We start from the raw sequence: 15,723 nt of genomic DNA on the forward strand, positions 1-15,723 counted from the left end.
ACGGCATTGATTACTTTTAACTTTTCTATTCACAGCAAAAAGCGCATCTCACAAGTAACTCATTGCCTCACTCAGATTGTATTAGAACTCATGAAATGGGAGCCAGTTTTCAACTCCCCTCCATAAGTTATGAAGCGTTACGTGAAGTTTCGATCCCAAACCAGTCCGCTCTCCAAAACCGTTTTACGCGTGGGGGTTTACGCGCTCCCAAAATTCTTTTCTCTCCCGCTCACTTCATCGGGGAACCGCGAGAGCAGCTCCACAACACGTGTAGGCGCGTGCGTCCGTCATGCTGCAGCATGCACCAAACAATCATAAATGCGCGAAACATGCTCCCTCGCGGGGTCCCAACCAACAAAATCGATAGAGGAAAGAAAAGGCGGAGGTTGATCTGTCTCCGCACCACCGCCAGTAAGCCAGCCAGTGAGAGTGAAAACAGAGGGGGATAATCAGCGCTTGGAGATCTTGGCTGGCTCGGCCGGTTGGCCCACAGGGTTCCTCACTAGGGCCGGCCGTGTTGAATCAGTTAGTACGATCGCGTCTGTCGAGCGAGCAGCTGCCGATCAAAGATTTTTACTTTGGAGTTTCGCGTGCGCGATTTTGTTGGTTTTCTGAAACAAACTATCGTGGGACGTATAGTTCTCGTATATTATTAGTGGTCAATCAGCTGAGCGAAGGTGCGAAGGTGGATCTTTTAGGCGGAACACAGCATTGTGGTTCGGGATTTCGGTTTGGTGAACTTGCGGCGCGGGCGTATTGTAGAGAGTTTTCTTGCTTAAGACGGAAACCGAAAGTGGTTACGTTTGCCCACACGATCGTATCGAGTTTTTTCTTCTGTTCAAGGGGCTTAAGTGGGTGGCGGTGAAGAACCTGGCGCCTAGAAAACCGTAGCAAAAGCCGTCGTGCACCTTGGGATTAAGTACATGTGGATTATTGTCGTTTTTTTTTTTCTCGTGGAGGTTCTAGTGTATCCGTTAAAATTTGTTGATCCCGGAGGTCCCAGATTGAACATGTTCAGTTGATTCTCCGATAGCCGGTGTTGATCGAGTAGATCTCTGGAATTAATAATTTACATACTTAAGTGCGGTGTTTGTGCACGGCTCCTCGAAAAGCTCGTCGGGACCTGAAGGACGTCCAAGTTGGGGGCTGAGCAAAAAGATAAAAAAAAAAACAACACAACGCAAAAAGTGGTAAAAGTGTTTTTATATTTCAGTGGCCATTCGCGACTATAACTGGACTCCCGGGTCTTGAAAGTGCATGTCGATCGATCGATCGATCTGGATCTGGCCTCTCGCCGCCTCGCTTACTGGTCAACGACGACCAAAGGCCTTTGGTATCGCTAAAAGTGAAGCATAAAAGTGGTTATAAGTAGCAAAATTTTAATAAACAGCGCATACGATTATCTCCAGTTAATCTTGGCAGCTTTTAAACCGAGCGCTGGCTGCTTACTTCAATATCTCAGGTTGGGACCCCTTGCATCCTCCCGAGAAACTCCTATCGTGACATGAGCTGTGCCAAGTGACACCTGCGGCTGAAATCTGCGCAACCGGGCTCTTTGAGACGAGAACGAAATCCAGGCCTTACCCGGTGAAGAGTCTCCAGGCAATATTTTAAAGATTCCTTCAATAAAGTTGGCGAAGAAACCTGTGGGTGGGAAGAAACGACGAGGATCGAAACTCAACGCAACTCGAAATCGAAAAAAAAAACCGGTGAACAGATTGCAATCGTTGACGATTGGTAGTGCGAAAAAAAATTGAATTATCGATCGGCCCCCTTATAGAAGTGTCCCTCATTCGGGTTTGAGTTTGCGCCGAAGGAAGGAAACCAGAAGCCGTCGCAGTCGCAGAAAGACGACGAACCTCGAAACAAGGAATTAAATACAAATTGATAACACATTAACCCGGTATGTAAGAATATCTTGTTAAATTGCACATTGGAAACGATCGGATTCCGGCAAGGGGGAACCGGATTGTTTCGAAATCCACCATCAGTTTCTTATCTCAGCTTAGCGATACTTCAAAACCCCTGGCTGGCTCGATTAAGTCTGGTTATACGATAATGGGGGTGATGTGCGCATGTTTTCTGCACCCGAAATTGTCGATGGTAATTTCATCTGCTGCAGTCATTGGAATGCATGTTCTTCGAACATGCATTTTCCAAATGTCCCCAGAAACTGGATTCGAAACGGATTCGGACTCCGTTTTGGAGATTGTTTAAATTTTGGATCAAGCGAATATATATTTATCTACGTGTGGTGAACCACTTCTGTTGGGGTGGATTTTTCGGGTCTCCGCAACTGGATTACTCCACCAAGGTAATTCAGAATAATTTGGATTATGGCACCAGTTCATAACTCGGGCGATTAGGTTAATTCAATTTCGTTTATTGGTTCAGTTTTACTTTGGATTGTATGAGGTTTTTTTACACGGGGAATATTTTTCCACATGCGTATGGATTTTCTTGGCGCCGTTTCCATTTTAAATGAGTTGATGAGATTCGAAAAAATCGTTTCACTTTCAGTCACATTATCTTATTCCGTTGCAGCAGTTAGTGCTTGCTTTTTAATTATTATATTTCGTTAGGAATATTAACACATTATTAAAAAATCTTCGTATTTCCTATTCCGCGTGTATGCTTCCCTAAGAAAAATACATTTAAAAAAAATGAATGTCATGATGCATGAACATAAAATTCAACAAAACCAGAAACGACAACTCATCGTTTTTGAAATTTTGTTCATATCACTTCCACAAAGTGTATTCGAAAAAAGTGCAACACTTTGTTTTGTGAATAACTTTTAAATGCATTAATGGAAACTAATGAAATTTTCAGCGAAGCTGGAAAGTGATGTTCTGTGTACAAAATTTGGTAAAAATCTGTCAAGTGGTTTTTTAAATATTGCCCAATACTGAAGTTCATTGACGATGTTTTTTGGGCAGGATAGAGAAAATCCAGGAAAGTCCCAGTTGGAGACCCGAAAACAGCTGGAAACAGGGCCGTAGGAAGAACGGACTCATGGTGGAGGGGGGAGGGGGGGGGGGGGGGGGGTTTTGGTTACCGATTTTTTTCCGTAACATTTTGGCTCAAACAAAGCATGAATTGAAATAAAATTAAAAGAGTACGTAATATTTTTTATTTACGGCACTTCAGTCTATTATTTTTAAGATGATATTATATTTACTCCAACGTTTCAAGACTGATTAGTCTCATCTTCAGGGAAACTACAAAAGTTGTGAATACTTAAATTTAAAAACACTAAATTGATCTTAGCATAATCTTTGTCCTACTTACAATATTGTCATCTTTTCTGTCGCTTTTGTTAAGTTTAATGTCTGGATTGTTCACTATTTTTGTTGTTTCTATGGAAGGTAAAATTATGGTTGAATAATGATTTTTGATTTTGAATTTGTTATACAAAGTCTTACCAAATAAATATGATTAAAATCTACACAGTGAATTTGAAAAACTATGGGTAAACGGCTATTTTGAAAATGGAGTCTGATTTGTGGTACTAAATTTTGGTTTTGGCGTTTGATGGACGGCTATTGGTTATGTTGAGAGTGAGTGTCTTTTTTGGTAGGAACTATTTCGGAGAGATGTTGAGTTTTGTATTTTTGTTGTTTGAGACAATGAAGTATTTGTGAGTACATTGCGTTTAGATTATTTGTATCTGTTTTGAGATTTACTGTGTTTGGATTGTTAAAAATATGACACATCTCCAAGAATTTGAGTGTGTGTGTGTTGAAACTTGTGTCTATAATTTTAGTATTTGTTAAGTCGAACCTATGTCCCGTTTCTAAACAGTGATCGATCAGGGCTGTGGTGTCTTTCTGCTTGGCTGCTACTTGTGTTGTGTTTTGCTCTGGTTTTTCTCCATCGGTGATCTCGTTGATCCTCTTCTTCTTCGTGAGCTTGGATGCATATTGTTCTATAAGTTTGATATTGCTTCTGTGGCCAGCAAGTCGTTGATCCAGTGTGTTTTTAGTCTGCCCAATGTAAACACACTGGCAGTCGTTCTGGCAAGGGATTTGATAGACGATGTTTGTTTTTTCGCCTTTAAGCTTGCAGTCTTTAACTAAACTGAAAAATTGACCAACCGTTGATATTTGCCTGGTAGCAATTCTAACTAGCGGGTAGTCCTTGGCGAAATTTTTGATCAGTTTGTCGGAGAGGAATGGAACGTATGGAATGGATCTGTAGACGAATTCGTTGGGTGGATAATCTGCTGTGTTGTTGTGCTGGTTGGCTGGAGCTGGATTTGTTTCTTCGGTGGATGGAAACTGGTTGGAGTGTGGATCGTTTGATGGTTCGGGTGGTGGTTTGGGAGGTGTGTATTTTGGATTGGCTGAATTGTTGTGATCGATGGTTTGTTCGTTGATCGTTTGTAGAGTTTTTCGATTTTCATGCAGATTCAGGAGTCTGTTTATAAGCGATCTTGGGTAGTTGTTCCTGTTTAAATGAAGATGTATGGTTCGTGTGACCTCTTCCTTTGACCCATTGTTCACAACTTTTGTAGTTTCCCTGAAGATGAGACTAATCAGTCTTGAAACGTTGGAGTAAATATAATATCATCTTAAAAATAATAGACTGAAGTGCCGTAAATAAAAAATATTACATCCAATTACCAGTCGATCGAAAATCTCATTTAAAAGAGTACTTTTGAAGTACTTATTGACAATTGATTTTTGAGTTCATCAAAAGTTTGTTGATTATTAATAGTTTTAAGTAAAAAAATAGTTAATCGAATTGAAAAAAATGTGAATATATGTCCAAAAATTATTAAATTGTAGCTAAATTTGTATTTATAATGAAGCCTTTAGGGCCAAAATAGGGTACTTGCTTTTATCGATGGTAAAATCTTGAGTTTAGTTTTAGTTTATTTGATTTGAGCGTAGCATAAGTTCTATTTTAAAAAGCCTTCAGTTTGTTAGAAAAAAATCTCTGCTCAAATCAAACAAACTAAAAGTATCAAACTCTTGAGCAAATTCCATGATGTTAACCATCAATATACACAAATCAAATCTTCAAAAGTAAAAATAAGAGGTACAGACTTGATCCAAATTTAAGATTTAAGTTTGAAATTTGGCTCCTTAAAAAACTGCATTATAAATAATGATTAAAACCAAGAAAAAAAAAAGAATTCCTGTAGATTTTTTAAAAATTAAGGTTACATGTTTTTATATACGCAAATATTTTGCATAAAAATATCAATTCCATAATTGAAGTCCTGTGGACGATTTTTTTAAAAATATAAAATCAGGTTGTTGGATCAGGTTATTGAATAACACTTGCAAAATAAACATAAGTTATACTTTTTTTTTTTTAGCTGAATTCTGTATATAAACTGACTTAAATTATTTTTTTGAAATTTAATTTACAAGAAAAATATATTTTTTTTTACATAGTATACCGTCTCACGACATAACTTGACGTACATAATAATACACAATAAAAATAATATGTCTACGACTTCGTACGATTCGAATTTTTAAACAAAACAGGTAATTCGATTCTTTTTATGTTGATGGTACTTATTTTTTAACTGTAAATGAACTTTTAAAGAATAGTTCTAAATCAGAATTTTGAATCGAAATTAAATTTATTTACTTTGAATCTGTTTCCGGATTTCAAAACGATTTCTGAAACCAAAAATCAAAACAATTACTTAAACTTATCAAAACAGAATTTTAAATACGTTCCAAGGAGTGTATTTTGTTTCATTCCTGAATCTTTAATTTAAATTTTGAGGTTATTGGTTCCAATCTGGATTGATAAGGTCAATTATGCATTTTTAATCCGACTTGAAAATCTTAATTAGAATATGAGTTTCGAATGATGAATCTGATTCTGAATTTTTAAATTCTGGATCGCCATTTCGAAGCTTTTTAATGTTTCAATTCTGCATGAGGACGAAGTTTGAGAAATCGAATAAGAATAGGAAACAAAAACCCAGGACGGTTTTAAGATTCTTTTTTTTTAGTATTTAGAAAAACTTAACTTATTGTTCAAAATGCCTATGAGCTTCGAAAATTTTGAATCTCATTTTGTATGGAATGCAAAACCAAATTTGGACAAGGTTTTCGAAAAACCTTATCATACCTAATTTCTAATGTTGATACGAACTAAAAATCGAGATTTTTAAACTGAATACAGAATTCAAAATTGGAAAACAGAAATACAATTTTGATTTTTGTTGAATGGAATCAGAACCTCCGTAATGAATTCAACCTCATTTAAAATAAACTGAATTTCAATCAATAAGTGAAATTTTTTTGAAAAACAGCGGCCAAATTCTGATACTGGGATTAGATTTACAGATTTTGCCTCAGTTCTTAGTCAAGATTAGTGCTCTTCAATAACCTCATTCAATCATCAACCGCATTCAAATTCAACTTTTTCTGAACCCTTATGGGCAGGGTTTAACCCCCAACCCCTTCCTGTTCCTATGGCCATGACTGGAAATCAACTGTTTATTCGCTTCTCGCTCCTTACTTTTGATTTTATTAGATTTTTGAAAACCTAAAGGGTTTTCTAACCGTAATTTGTTAGTAAAGCGGGCTTAACTCAAAAGAGTCAGAAAGTTTTATTCTTACTTTTATCTTTTAAACCGCCAAAAGCGAAGCATTTTAAAATATTTGATCTTTGATCTATATAGAGCAGTTTACAGTTTTATAAGTATTTTTAAATATAGAACTAAGCTTGAACAAATTTACGTGAAACTTAATTTGAACAATTTTAAAACTCGGGAGGAAGGAATTAGTTTGAAATGACTATTTTTAAGTTTAAAAATATAAAATTGTCTTCTCAGTGGTCGGTTGTTGAAACAAAACTTTTTATCATGTGGAAGAGCTGATTTAGAAAATGTTTTTATTACTCAACTCAATTCAAACGCAAATATGAAAAATGTCGTTTTTTTGTTGTCTACATATTTAAAACACTTAGAAAGAAAAACTTTTAGACACTAAAAAAAATCCATAGAATCATAAAATGACAATGACGAAGAAAAGTTCAATAGGCGATGGAAGCGCTACCGAATTTGGGTGATGGTTTTGCATTAGTAGGGTATTTCGGGGGAATATGCACCTGCTAAGGGAAATGACCGAGTATGCAGAATACATAAGCTGAACACCCGAATACATTGCAAAATGTGCTTCGTATTTCTATCTTCAACTCATATTCTGTCAAAAATATTACTTTTTTTTGTAAAAACTATGAAAATATTCGATTTTTTCAAACGCCTTTAAAAGCAACCTCTGAAATCATTGGATGTTAAACGCCCCAGTGTAGGCAAATAATGCTCCAAAACATTGGATCAAAACGACTCGAAAACAACACAATATTCACAGTGAAAATAAATTAATTCTGTTATTTGATTCGGAAAAAAGTGCAAAAAATATTTTTTTTAAAGTTTATCTACACATAAAAACAAGTGGTTTGTTAACATTACTCAATGAAAAAAATGAAAAAAATTAGAAATTCTTGACTTTATTTTGAACTGTGTCAGTTTCAACCAAATTTTTCTGCAGCTTTTGGCGACAAATTTTTTGAACCGATTCGATTTTCTGTGCACGTTTTTTACTCAAATCCGATCGTAAGTTTTAATTATTATGCATCCTAATGATAATTTAGGACTAAGCAAAGAAGACGATCGATATATCATTTCGATAATCGGTCTGTATTCATGGAAAACTGCACTCAAAAATTTAGAATAAAACACGTGGTTTTGTTTACATCTTAACGAACAGCATCTTGAGAGGAGGGCGATTTGTCCATAAATTCATGGGGGCATTTTGATCGGATATTTGAAATTTAATGTGTCTTCAGTTTACCATAAAACAACAAATTACCAAAGTTTTTCATCAATTGATAATTCAAATATATAATTTGAACTATCAATAAAATCAATGGTGGGGATGTTGTAAGCAATCATCTTGGTATTAAAGCTTATTTCATTTGATCACTTTTTACAACTTAAATGATGGATAGCCACCTCAAAATTTAATTTAATTGTTATTCGTGTTTTAATGAATATCTGGTAAACATTTTTATTAAAATTACAAGGTATTGGTTTAAAGAACTCATTTGTGTCAAAATATTCCACTAAAAACTTCACAAATCTCCTAAATTTATCAAAATATAGTCGCTGGCGTTTTACCCCGCAAGGGCATTATGGACAGAAGTACCCTACAAGTGGGATGCAGCTAAAATTTTACCCAACTTTTGACAGATCTTATAGGCTCACGGTGTACAATATAATAAGGTGATATCTTCCCGATAATGTCGTCATTACTATCCATCTAGTGATCCTCGGTTTATGGAGCATTATCTTACGCGCGCAAACTTTTTGCTTGGCACACTATAGGCAGATAGTAATGACGTCACTTGTTTACATTCAAACGAGTTGTTTACTCGTGTTAGTAGCCTACCTTATATATTTATACCTTGTTATAGGCTTTTCTTAAAAAACAAAAATAACATATCGAGTCCATCGCCCATTACTTTCAAATAAAAATTCTGTTATGCAGAAGTTGGCCCATGCAAGCAGAATCAAATCATAGTTAACTTAGATTTCAACTAAACATATCAATTTTCGAATAAATAAAATGGATCACTGGTGATACACTAGGAACAAAACTAACTTTTATTCTTGTAAAGCTTTTAATCAATACTCATAAAAATTATTCTGTAATGAATATTTGTCGCTTCAGGATAGGTGAATAATCTACAAAGATAACCTGTTGTTTGAAAAATATTTAAAGTTTAGTGAATTTTTTGAAAACACATTGTATTCAGTTCTGCCTGGCGCAAAGTGTCACGGCTGCCATTTTTCAAGGCAAATGAGAAATTTCAAAATTTAAAAAACTTAGTATTTAAAGCTTTGCATTTCCGAAACCTGAATATATTTTGGAAAATAAGTTTTTCAGAAATTCAGTTTTATCGGAAGCGTTGAGGCTGATTTGAAGTCAGAACATTGATTTTTATTAATTAAACATTATTATTATCATTGCTGAACTGAAATTTGATATGTGGTGATAGTGCTTCTGTTAATCTTAAGTTGTCCACTTCATTTATTCAGCCTGTAAAGCCTAAATAAGGCTAAGACGGTGTATGTCTTTTCTAGAGAAAAAAAAATCTACCCGCCCATTTTCATCATCTTTTACTACTTCTTATTTCTATCCACCTTTCATTTTCTTAAGATATTCCAACTTAAAAGGACATCACATTTCACCGATAAAACCGACAAATTAAATAATATTAACATTAAATTTTTTTTTAAATCGATATTCTGGATATCTCTCTTCTTATATATAAAAATGGAGGTGTTTTCTTGTAACACCATCACGTATGAACGGACGGTCGGAATGAAGTAAAATTTGGTATACGATGGTTTTTTGGGCCAGCGATGGTTTGTATAACAGTTTCAAGAGTCTCACTTTTTATGGAAGGGGGGCTCAACGGGACAAAACTCGAACAACTTGAACACGATTTTCATGAAAACTGTTTCACTAGCACGAATAAGTTAAATAACTTTTAACATTTTCCAACGATTTATTAAGTAACAGGTAAAACGAAGTTTACCGGGTCAGCTAGTAGACTATAGTTTTTGATTTATAATTCTAAAGCCTCTTTTTCAGTTATTTTCCTAATAGAATATCTATTTAAGTTTTTCTTTAGATCGATCGCCTACCCTCATGTGATTCCTTTTTTTTTGATTTAAATGCCAAGTTTTGCGGTCGTTTTCTACACCCATACTTATAGTTGAATATGGCTAACAGTATTCCAAATTGAAATTCAACTTTTGAATGTAATTATAAGAAAATTATACTTATCAAATAAAAGCAAAAATTAATTTACTGTGATTTCCTTGTAGTTTTCATATTTGTTCAGTAAAATATGGGACTGAAAAAATAGGGAGTAAATGTCTCTAATTTGATTCCAATATCGTGTTTTTTCTTGCTGTATCAAGCAAAATAGCTTGAATAATAGTACAAAGAAAAACTTTTATATAAAACCTTGGCTAGATTTGAAACACTACATATGTTAATTGACTGTCATTTATTTATATTTTAAACAAATTTCTTTTGATACGTTTTTTCATTGAACGTGACCAAAGTGTATGTGTTTTTAACGCCCTTAGCTTTGTAAGGAAATCAGAAGTAGTTGGGTAGTCAAAAAACTGATTTTCCATGAATCACGAGACTCCACCTGGTGGATATCTGTAATATGCAGCTTAAACTTTCATTACAATTTTATTACATCATCGTATTGAATTAGGTGTTCAGCTCAATAATGAACTGTTCAGAGCTTTATAGATAAATAGATACTAAAAATTCATTAATAAGACTTAAATTTACTGAGCGCAATCAAGTATTTTAATGTAAGAGAACATCCTGTAATGTCAAAAATATTTTAAACTTAAATCTCAAAATTATAGTAAAATTAAACTAATTATAAAGAAAACTGCAGCAAAAACTAAGATTAAATTCTCTTTTTGTAAAGACTCAGTGAATTAGGATAAAATGCCTAGTTCTCGTCAGTTTTGCATGTTTTGTCAGAAAAACCTTATCAATAAATTAATGGACTACAGTTTTTCATCTCAAATATGAGGTTCAATGAATCAGGCATCTTTTCGTTTTTCTGTTCCTTTTTTATTGATCAAAAGTCTTAAAATAAAGTTTTTATTATCTTTTACTGAACCTGTTCTAAAACCTTTACTAAAACCTCAAGATAGTCTAGTTTTCGACATTCTATAAAATTTTCGACAAGAACATTTGAAACTCCTTAGTTTGCACAGGAATATGAATATTTGCTTATTCGAATGCTTTTCTACTTCAGGCAGTTTCTTTAAACCATGGAAACAGTATAAACATACACAGAAAGATGGGTGTCTGAAATAGATAATAAAGTGACTTTTCAGCGCTTGTTTTCGAAAGCTTAAAAAACAATTTAAATTTCATAGAATGTGAGCAAAAATGTGTAATAAATTACCGAAAATATATAATTCAGAACCCTATCCATCCATTGATTCATATTATGTTACTTTTAATCGAATAAAAGGTTAAATTTTTTCATGCTCAAAAATCATTCTTTTTTTTTTCAATGTCATTGAATTTCACAAAAAATGTTACTTTTAAATTAATGATTTACTACTATAAAGCAACTTATTTAGAAGAATTTTTAAATTCAACACATCCTAAACTGGGAGAGCAAAAATATAAAAATATGAACATAGAAAGCTGTAGCAACCAAATAGAAAGATAAGCCTTCAATTAAAAATCTGTCGAAAACTAGCTTCTGTCGAAATCTTGAATATCTACATATTCATAGTCGAAAATTCTTTTTTTTTTCTTATTTGAATGACAAATTCTACAAAAGGGTCTGAACAACAGAGAAATTTAACCCTATAATGCATATTTATGTTTCAAAACAAAACTAATTTGAATCACACCAGCTCAGAAACGCGTTGATATTTTTCAGTGACAAAAATTGTTCTTAAATTAAAAAAAAAATAAACATTGTATTTTTTATCAATATTTTTATGTTTTTGTGAGATATCATAGAAAGCCTGTAGAAAAATGCAAAAATAAAATTGAACTACTAAAAAAAACTAAGTTTTTGGAAAATTGCTGTCATTGAGATTTAAATATCTCAATCAATCGCTAACATCTCCCTACAGCTAACTAACAATGTTTGGAAGAAATTTTCAAATTGCAATTAAATAAATCAACAATTTAAAAAAAACTCACTTGAATGAGGCGGAACCTTTCTAAGAATCAAAATTTCGACTTCAAACCTGTTCAGTTGTGTTATTCTAATAAAAGGGATATTTTTTGACAGAATCAATAATTGTTATTCTCATGTAAAAAAAATTCATGCAATAAAGTTTATTAATTACGTGACAACAATTTTGAAAATCATTACCAATTTTATCTTATTTATCGAATTCAAACATATTTACCCAAAATTTATATTGACATAAAAATTGAATTTTGGAAAAAACTTTCAAAATTATAAAATTCTGTGAAATCTGTGGATATTTCTAAAATTCTGCACAGAATGACAAAGATTCTGTGATGAAAATTATCTCAAAATTCTGTGAAATCATAGTTTTTTTTTGTAATTTCGGCAACCTTGATTCTGATGCAATATAAGGGGGGAAACGTAGGAAAGAAACAATCGAGCAGAAAATTGAACAAATCTCGACAAACCACATTTTGTCGAGTTTGGAATCCGGCGCGCGGCATTATGGTGGAACCATGTACCTACTGAACATAGTCAATAATCAAAAGAAGGTGATATGAAATGATGCCTTCTGCACAATTGAGATCGAGATAGATTTTTTTTATTATTTTACGATTTTTTTTGTTGGAAGCTAAATTAAAAGGTCGCTGAAGGCTGAATAGAAAGTCATTTAAACTATTTTTGGAACTTCAAAGTATCAATAAGAATTAAAATTATTAGCTGCTAGAACGTACTTCACATAAATGATGGGGCTGAGTAAGCTTAGTCGTACCTGTTTTTTGGACCTTTGGTTGCTTGGGAACAGTCTGGCTCCTGCCAGCACACTTTATTCCTATTAATGTTTCAGTATCTTTTGCGGTATTTACCACATGGTGGACCTGGCCGTAGTGATCTCTTTAATGCATATTTGAATGTAACGGAGACTATGTTGAAAAGAAAATCGAAAGATGCAAGTCTGGATTTTATTCTCATTGATCACGTTTGTTTAGTTAAATATTATTCGCACCTACAACTGATCATGAAATTTTATTCAATCGATTTGCTATTAACCTCTTGAATAGTCAATAAAACATGGATCACTACAAATCTGGACGCATTAAAACGGGTCTATCTCGGAGCTATATAAACGAAATAAAAAATTTTTGTACTTGAAATGTAGGGTTTTTATTGCACTTTAAAGGAAAAATAATAAAAAAATTATTCCGATGTTGTTTTGATGAATTTTCGAACTTTTGGTTGAGTATCACTCATTATAATTTGAACACCCTATTCGCTGACCTCAGGGGCCATTTTGTTCCACAATCTCTTCATCTCTGTTGCTTCCCGAGTCGTCCTACCATTCTTCTTCATCTTCTGCTTGACAATTGCCCAAAATTTTTCGATAGAGCGGAATTGAGGGCAGTTGGGTGGGTTGATGTCCTTTTCGACAAAATCCACCCGTTGGCCCAATACCACTGTAGAACCTCCTAGCTGAAGTGGCAGCTTGCCAAATCTGGCGAAAACTTAACTAGTCCTTTATGAGATCTAATGTACGAAAAAAAAATTTTTTTCAGGCATTCCTCCTTGTAAATTTCGGAGTCCATGGTCATGTTTTTCACAAAAACCGGAATTTTTCGTCCGCAGCTGCAAATACCTTGCCAGATCAAACACATTTTTGCCAACTTATCGGCAAAAACGAATTTGAACTTGGCGGGGACATCACCCCGACCAGTGCAGTGCACCACTGCAGTGGCTTTATAAAATTTTTGGCCAGGAAGCTGCCCAAAATCCATCTTCGCGTACGTTTCGTCATCCATGAGGATGCATCCGTCGTACTTCGTAGGAATCTTCTTGTATAACTTGCGGGCACGTCCTTAGGCTACTAGATTCTGCTTCAATGTCCGGTTTGGTTGCTTACTGGCCCGATAGGATCGTATTCCTTCGCGCAGACTAATCCTTCTGATGGTGTACCGGTCGAAGTTGAATTTCTTGGCGATGTCGTAGTCCGACTACCCTGTGTTTGCCTTGATCATTCTCAACACCTTCAAATGCAGTTTCTGATTCTTAGGTCCACTATAAAGCTTGGTATGAACCTGCCGATCGGTAGTATGCATCTCACGGAAACGTTTGAGAACGCTCTGTGGTAGTGGAAGCCTGAAAGAGAAAATATAATCAACTTTTAATTCACGAATTTACTTACCTTGTATTTCCTTGAATCTTTGGTCTCCATCATCAGACAAGCGACCAATTCTTATTAGAATGGTTGACAAACATACGTGAATAGGGATGAAGCAACTAAAACGAAAAATAAGAAAATTTCGTAAAATAATTTTATTACTTACCTGTATGGAATGACTTTCTTGTTTTGATTGGTTTGGTAGACGCACTCTTTGATGACAGGAAAACAAAATCGATGAATAAATTGAAAACATCGCAATTGATCGATTTTGGTTATTGCATACCACTGAAAAAAAAACTAACTTTCTTTTATGCAAGTTCGCATCGTTAAGGTTGTCTGTAGTGGTTTTACCGATCCTAGGTGAGTGTTTACGGAAAAGAGTGGGGATACTAGATGAACAGATTCTAACCGAGGTGAGTTCAATCTTATAACGTATTTTGGTGACGAAGCACGTTCTAACTCCAGTGGGCAACCTAGTACGTTTTAGTGAATCGGATTCTACGATAATTCGAAATGATGGACTACGACACGCTGCACACGGTTGATTTGAGCATTTTTAACGATTTCGCGATTTTTTGAACCCGACCACGTCGGTTTTTAACGTGAGTGTCCAAAATTTATTTTAGTTTCGCGGCTTCCATCACGTGTAACTTTATTGGAACAAATCGAATCGTAATGAAATTTTCAGCACTGATAGAGGGAACATTTCCGAACAAAGTACTGTCAAAACATTCCAGATCCAACAACTAGGAGCGCAATGGTATAATAAACAGTGCGTCCAGATTCATGGTGATCCATGCTTTAATATGTTTCAAACATTTTCATAATAAGAGTACAGTTCATTGTGTAAACAGACGCTGAGGATGCTTTTACATAAAAGGATGCTGAGTAAAGTTATTTGCAAATTTAACTTCCAGCAATAAATTCTGATAAATAGCCCCATGATAATTAAAATAAATCGCAACCATCAAATCAAGTCGCCTTCCATTTTAAACGGTTGCTTCATTACTCATCAAGTCTGATTGGTATTTCTTGCTCATGCCCATTAAATCGAAGACCCCAAAACCAATCGACCAACTGGTGTGACCTCCAATCAATGCGCAAATTTCCAAAAGGTCGAAAATTTACGGCCAAGAGGGCGTAAATCTCCGTGACCCTACGGGATTCTCTAAACGACGACGTCGTCGTCGGAGGAGCCCAAATCTGGACAACAATTAGCCGGAGTGGTAGGCCCGGTAAAGGTCAACCAAATTCACAGCTCGCAGCGCATTACTCATCACTCAAAACGAGCTTCGAGTTGATTTGTTGGAATTGTTTTGTCCATTTGGATTTTTCTTCAATATTTTTTCTTTGAACATTCATTTTTTACCGATTTGGATATGGCAGTCACGTTGCCCTAACACTGTATGTGGCTTAAAAAAAAACTCTCCAGAGAGGAACCTCAAAAGAAAAAAAAAACCCAAACTGATAAATGTCTTCATTTCTATTCAAATTAGTTCAAACACTTGGCCAAACCCGCCCGGGACTAATGGCTCTCTCCTGGCTGACCAGACCAGTAATGCAGCAATGGGTTGTAAACTGAAATTTTACGTTTTCGGTCCTTGTCCGGTACTTGATCGTGATGAATGGACGGTTACGAATGAACAAGAGTATGTACGTACGCGCCCGATTGTTCAGTCAATGTGTCGAAAATTTGAATGGCCGCACATAAGTCAAGTCAGAGGAGGATATTCGACAGACTCTGTTGAGAGTGTCTTGCATTATTTCGGGGCTTTTTTGTGGTCACCCATTGAAGTGGTTGGGCCAGTAACGACTTGGGGTGT

General features: G+C 34.9%; 1 protein-coding gene across 1 annotated transcript in view; it reads left to right on the top strand.

Annotated features, from left to right (window-relative positions):
- The first annotated feature begins 437 nt into the window (after nucleotides 1-437).
- Nucleotides 438-15,723, top strand: part of LOC129755689 (helix-loop-helix protein delilah) — a 195,814-nt gene continuing 180,528 nt past the window's right edge. Inside the window, exon 1 of the mRNA XM_055752305.1 lies at nucleotides 438-1,903. The gene's annotated coding sequence lies outside the window, so the exon portion shown is untranslated. The remainder of the gene's footprint in view (nucleotides 1,904-15,723) is intronic.

This window comes from Uranotaenia lowii, chromosome 3 (genome assembly GCF_029784155.1).
Source record: "Uranotaenia lowii strain MFRU-FL chromosome 3, ASM2978415v1, whole genome shotgun sequence".
Classification (NCBI taxonomy): Eukaryota; Metazoa; Arthropoda; class Insecta; order Diptera; family Culicidae; genus Uranotaenia; species Uranotaenia lowii.